Below are 6383 nucleotides of genomic sequence, written 5' to 3' on the forward strand. Positions count from 1 at the left end.
TAAACAGGAACGTGTATATTTTACATCTAAATATCGAAATAAAGTAAATATATAGGCCGTGGAGATGGTAAAGAGTATCTAAATAAATAAGTAATTCAAAGGTGTGTGTTGGCAGTGGAGATGGTAAAGAATATCTAAATAAATAAGTAATTCAAAGGTGTGTGTTGGCCGTGGAGATGGTAAAGAGTATCTAAATAAATAAGTAATTCAAAGGTGTGTGTTGGCAGTGGAGATGGTAAAGAATATCTAAATAAATAAGTAATTCAAAGGTGTGTGTTGGCCGTGGAGATGGTAAAGAATATCTAAATAAATAAGTAATTCAAAGGTGTGTGTTGGCAGTGGAGATGGTAAAGAGTATCTAAATAAATAAGTAATTCAAAGGTGTGTGTTGGCAGTGGAGATGGTAAAGAGTATCTAAATAAATAAGTAATTCAAAGGTGTGTGTTGGCAGTGGAGATGGTAAAGAATATCTAAATAAATAAGTAATTCAAAGGTGTGTTTTGGCAGTGGAGATGGTGAAGAGTATCTAAATAAATAAGTAATTCAAAGGTGTGCGTTGGCAGTGGAGATGGTGAAGTACATATTACATAAGAATAAATAAATAATTAAAGGTAGAATGTAGGTAGTGGTGATGTTAAAGCATATATAAAGTAGAACAGCACTCATAGAGTGCATAATCTCTCCTAGCGTGTTCATCCTGAACAAAAATACCATTGTTAACTGAACACGCTACTGTTATGGCCCATATAAACCCATGTCATCCATGCACCATATTGTCACATAGTATCTTGGCATGGGTTATGAACATCATAAATTTAATTCTTCCCTCACATTGGGTCAAAGATCAGATATATGAAGTTTCAGATTTTTCGGATGAAGATTTATATTCAACCAATTACGACTGTGATACCACTTTTCCCATGACGTCATCGTTTTCACCCTATATACCCCATCGGTAGTTTATGACATATGCCAAGTTTAAATTTTTTTCACTGAGGGGTTTTGGAGAAAATGACGCCCAATTTTGTCCTTTAATCCAATATGGCTGCCATACCATGTGACCTATGACATCAGAGTTCACAATAAAATATTCTTTTGGGGAGTCCCTGCTATCTTAAAATTTTTGCATCAATCAGACAAGAAGTTGCAGAGAAAAAAAATTCAAAGCGAAAATATATGGATGTTGACACGCACACACACACACACACACACACACACACACACACACACACACACACAGCGTTGCAATAGCCTCACATTCCCTTCATGGCAAGCTTAATAAATAGGTTGAAGCGCGGTGCTACGCGCGCGACTTGCTACCAAGGAGGAAGCGGACAACGCGGTTAAACAAGTGTCTTTATTGACAAGAGGTCACTGTAGCACTGGCGCGCTCCGGGCTGCGCGCCCAGTGTATATCCTGAGGCCACGCCTACCCCTCGGGCGTGGCCGCCGCCCACTTGGTGCGCGGAATGATGTCACCACGCCAGTGGGCTTTCATGTCCACCACACGCGCCCCCCCCCAGAATTCCCGCGCACCTGGAGGGCCAGTTTGCGGGGCAAACGGATGACCCGGCCGAAGCGCCCTCTGGCGACCGGCGGCGTCCGGGGTGCAGGGATGCCAGCTGGGATGCCCCCGGCTGTACCCGGGATGGGTGCCGGACCGGGGGGTGGCGTGCCGGCGGTGCTGGGCGGTGCCGGGGGTCCGCCCGCCGGGGGGCGGCCCCGACGCGGGGGCCGAGCCACCGGCGGTGGGTGGTCCACGTCGAGGTGGGCCGGCTTGAGTCGATCCACCGAGACGCGGTCGGGAGTACCGACGATGTCCAAGGTGAAGAATTTCACCCCGGTCTCCAGCACGCGGAAAGGCCCGTCGTACGGGGGCCGCAGTGGTGTCCGGTGGGCGTCGTGCCGGACGAAGACATACTCCGCGGTGCGAAGCTCTGGGGCGACGTGCGTGGGTGGGTGCCTGTGGTGCACCGTCGGCACCGGGGCGAACCTCCGGGTGGTCTCCTGCAGCGCGGAGCGCTCCTGCACCGCGGACCAAGGTGCCGTGGGGTCGGGGAGGAACTCACCCGGCACCCGCAGCGGTTGTCCAAAGACCAACTCCGCCAGCGGATGCGCGCAGGTCCTCCTTGGGCGCCGTCCAGAGGCCCAGCAGGACCCAGGGGAGCCTGTCGACCCAGCCGCCGTCGCGGAGGGTGGCGCGGAACGCGGCCTTCAACGAGCGGTGGAACCGCTCGCACAGGCCGTTAGCCTGGGGGTGGTAGGCCGTGGTGCGGTGCAGCTGGACCGTGAGCCCCCGCGCGACCGCCCCCCAGAGCTCCGAGGTGAACTGGGGGCCGCGGTCGGACGAGATGTCCGAGGGGGCGCCGAACCAGGCGACCCAGGTGGCGATGAACGCCTGCGCAACGTCCGCCGCCGTCGTTGACGCCAAAGGCACGGCCTCCGGCCACCGGGTGGTGCGGTCCATCATGGTCAGGACGTGGGTGAAACCCCGCGAGGGGGGCAGAGGTCCCACCAGGTCCACGTGAACGTGGTCAAACCGACATTCCGGCACCGCAAATGGGGCCAATGGGGCCTGGGTGTGTCGGTGCACCTTCGCGCGCTGGCACGCGAGGCACGTCCTGGCCCAGCCGCGGACGGCCTTCCGGAGGCCATGCCAGACAAACTTGTTGGTGATCAACCTCTGGGAGGCCCTCGTGCCCGGGTGGGACAGGCCGTGGATGGAGTCGAAAATCCGGCACTGCCAGCCCGCGGGCACGATGGGGCGAGGCCGCCCGAGGGAGACGTCGCACCAGAGGGCCGTTCCCGCGCCGTTTAACGGCACCTCGGTGACGCGGAGGCCCGTAACGGCGGTCCGCAAGGCCTGGACATCGGGGTCGGCGGCCTGGTCCGCCACCATCCGGGCATAGTTGATGCCGAGGTGGACCGCGTGGGCAACGGACCGGGAAAGGCAATCCGCCACCGGGTTGTCCTTCCCCGCGACGTGCCGGATGTCCGTCGTGTATTCGGACACGGCCGAGAGGTGACGCTGCTGCCGGGCCGACCACGGCTCGGCGACCTTGCCCATCGTGAACACCAGTGGCTTGTGGTCGACGAAGGCCATGAACGCACGGCCCTCGAGCAGATGGCGGAAGTGCCTGACCGCCAGGTGGAGCCCAAGCAACTCGCGGTCGAAGGTACTGTACCGGCGTTCGGGCGGGCGAAGCTGCCGGCTGAAGAACGCCAGCGGTTGCCAAGCTCCACGCACCCATTGCTCGTGCACCACACCCACTGTGTAGTCCAAGGCGTCGGTGGTGAGGGTGATCGGTGCATCGGGCACCGGGTGCGCGAGCATGGTGGCATTAGCCAAGGTGAGCTTCGCACCCACGAACGCCGCATCCATCTGCTCGGTCCAGGTGACGTCACCTTTGCCCGGCTGCCCCCGGAGGGCCTCGTGCAAGGGGCGCAGGAGCTCGGCGATGCGGGGCAGGAAACGGTGGTAAAAGTTTACCATGCCCAGGAACTCCTGGAGCCCCCTGATCGTGCGGGGGTGCGGAAACCCTTTCACCGCCTCCACCTTGGCCGGTAGGGGGACAGCCCCGTGCCTGGTGACACGGTGCCCCAAAAAGTCGATTTCGGCGACACCGAACCGGCACTTGGCGGGGTTCACGATCAGGCCATGCTGGCCCAGACGTTCGAAGAGCATGCGGAGATGGTGTAGGTGCTCTTCGCGGGACGCGCTTGCAACGAGGATGTCGTCCAGGTATACGTACACAAAATCTAAGTCGCGTAAGACGCTGTCCATGAGGCGCTGGAACGCCTGAGCCGCATTCTTCAAACCGAAGGGCATCCGAAGAAATTCGAAAAGACCGAACGGCGTGATGACCGCCGTCTTCGGGATGTCCTCCGGCCTGACGGGGACCTGGTGGTAACCGCGTATGAGGTCCACCTTCGAGAAGAAGGACATATTCGCCAAGCGGGCGGAAAAGTCCTGAATATGGGGGACGGGGTAGCGGTCGGGGGTGGTGGCGTCGTTGAGACGGCGGTAGTCCCTGCACGGTCGCCATCCCCCGCCGGGCTTGGACACGATGTGGAGCGGCGACGCCCACGCGCTCTCGGAGCGCCGCACGATGCCGAGCCGCTCCAGCGTAGCAAACACCGCTTTAGCTACGGCGAGCTTCGTCGGCTCGAGGCGGCGTGCCCGGGCGTAGACCGGTGGCCCGGCGGTGGGGATGTGGTGTTCCACCCCGTGCTTGACGGTCCCAGCCGAGAAGGTGGGCCTCGTGAGGGCCGGGAAACCCGCGAGGAGGCGGGTGAATTCGTTCGCTGCCGGAAGCGTGCAGATGAACCTGGCCGGAACGGAACCGCTCAGCAAGCCGCTCGGTGAGCCGCTCGATGAGCCGCTCAGTGAGCTGCTCAACGAGGCGGGCAGCGCGCACGCGAGTGAGCTGAACGTCTCAGCCTGGACAAGCCTTCTGTGCTTGACGTCGACCAACAGGCCATTGGCACAGAGGAAGTCCGCACCGAGCAGTGCCATAGGCACGTCGGCAGTGACGAACGACCACCGGAAAACCTGCCCTCCGAACCGCAGAGAAAGGCAGCGTTTTCCGTACGTGCGAATGGGCGTACTGTTGGCAGCAAGCAGCGCGGGGCCCCAGCCCGCGGACTGCTTGTCGGACGTACCGTCGGGAACGACACTCACCTGCGCTCCCGTGTCGCACAGGTAACGGCGCCCGGATAAGGTGTCCGTTATGTATAGGAGGCTGTTTAATCGGCCGGCGCTCAGTGCCACTACCGAGGGCCGGCCCTGGCGTTTCCCGACCTGCCGAATGAGCACGGCGGGCGACATTGCCGAGCCTCGTGGCCGAACCTAGCGTGGAAATGGCACCAGGTTTGCGGCGAAGCCGGAGGCCGCGGTTTCCGCGGTGGTGGTGGGCGGGGCGTGGCGGCCGCCACGAGGCGCCCCTCGGAGCAGGGGTGGGCACCCGCAGGAGGTTCGGGCTCGGGAGCCATTACGGCCACACCGAAACTCGCCCGCGTGTCCAAAGCCGCGTAGTACTTGTCGGCCTCGGCCGCGAACGCACGGGGTTCCGTTGTCGCGGAACCGGCCAACGTGAGGCGGACTCGTGCCGGCAGCTGGCGTCGAAATAACGCCCGGAATAGAGCGTTCGGGGTTTCGTCACCCATGAGCGACAGCATATGGTCCATTCGGACCGACGGTCGCGTGTCACCGAGCTCGGGGAGGTCCAAGAGGCGATCGGCCCGTGCGTCCACGGTGAGGCCGAACGTGGCGAGGAGGAGACACTTGATCGCCCCGTACCTGTCGTGGGCCGGTGGGTTCCTCAGGACCGACACGACGCGGGCGGCCGCGCCGGCCCCGAGGGAGGCGACCACGTGGCAGTAGCGTGTCTCATCCGCCGTGATGCGTCGAAGCCTGAACTAGGCTTTGGCCTGCAGGAACCAGATCTCCGCCTGAGCTTCCCAGAACTCGGGGAGCTTTATCGCTACCGCGTTGGTTGCCATGGCTGTGGCGGGTTCGGGTGGTCAGTGACGGCTGACCAAAACGTCGGAGTCACCAATGAAGTGCGGTGCTACGCGCGCGACTTGCTACCAAGGAGGAAGCGGACAACGCGGTTAAACAAAAGTGTCTTTATTGACAAGAGGCCACTGTAGCACTGGCGCGCTCCGGGCTGCGCGCCCAGTGTATATCCTGAGGCCACGCCTACCCCTCGGGCGTGGCCGCCGCCCACTTGGTGCACGGAATGATGTCACCACGCCAGTGGGCTTTCGTGTCCGCCACAAGGTCAAGGTGGTATATGTAGGTAGTGGTGATAAAGTGTATATAAATAAAGAATCCAAGGGAGTATCTAAGTTGTAGAATGGTGAAAGACATATAAATAAAGAAGAAATGAAATTTGCAATGTCGGTCATGGTGATGGTAAAGTACATTTTTTGTACTAGCAACGGTACCCGCCCTAAGGGCGGGGCTTCAATTGAGAAGCCCAAATGAAAAGGCAAAATATCAGAAATTGAAGGCTTTTTTTATTTTAAACGATTCATATAAACATCCGTTGAATCATATCACACGCAAATCACCAAAATCTAAACAGTACATGGCGCCCATTTTGAAAAAAGATTGAATTCTGCAAAACGGAAGCGGCCGCTACACGTCTTTCGCAATCGCACGTTTTTGTGTGAAGAGTGCGCGCCGAATCTGTAACAAGGAAGCGGCCGCTACACGTCTTTCTCAGTCGCATGTTTATGTGTGAAGAGTGCGCGCCGAATCTGTAACAAGGAAGCGGCCGCTACACGTCTTTCGCAGTCGCATGTTTATGTGTGAAGAGTGCGCGCCGAATCTGTAACACGGAAGCGGCCGCTACACGTGTTTCTCAGTCGCTTTGCAC

The sequence above is a fragment of the Myxine glutinosa genome, chromosome 7 (genome assembly GCF_964187855.1).
Source record: "Myxine glutinosa chromosome 7, kmMyxGlut1.1, whole genome shotgun sequence".
Classification (NCBI taxonomy): Eukaryota; Metazoa; Chordata; class Myxini; order Myxiniformes; family Myxinidae; genus Myxine; species Myxine glutinosa.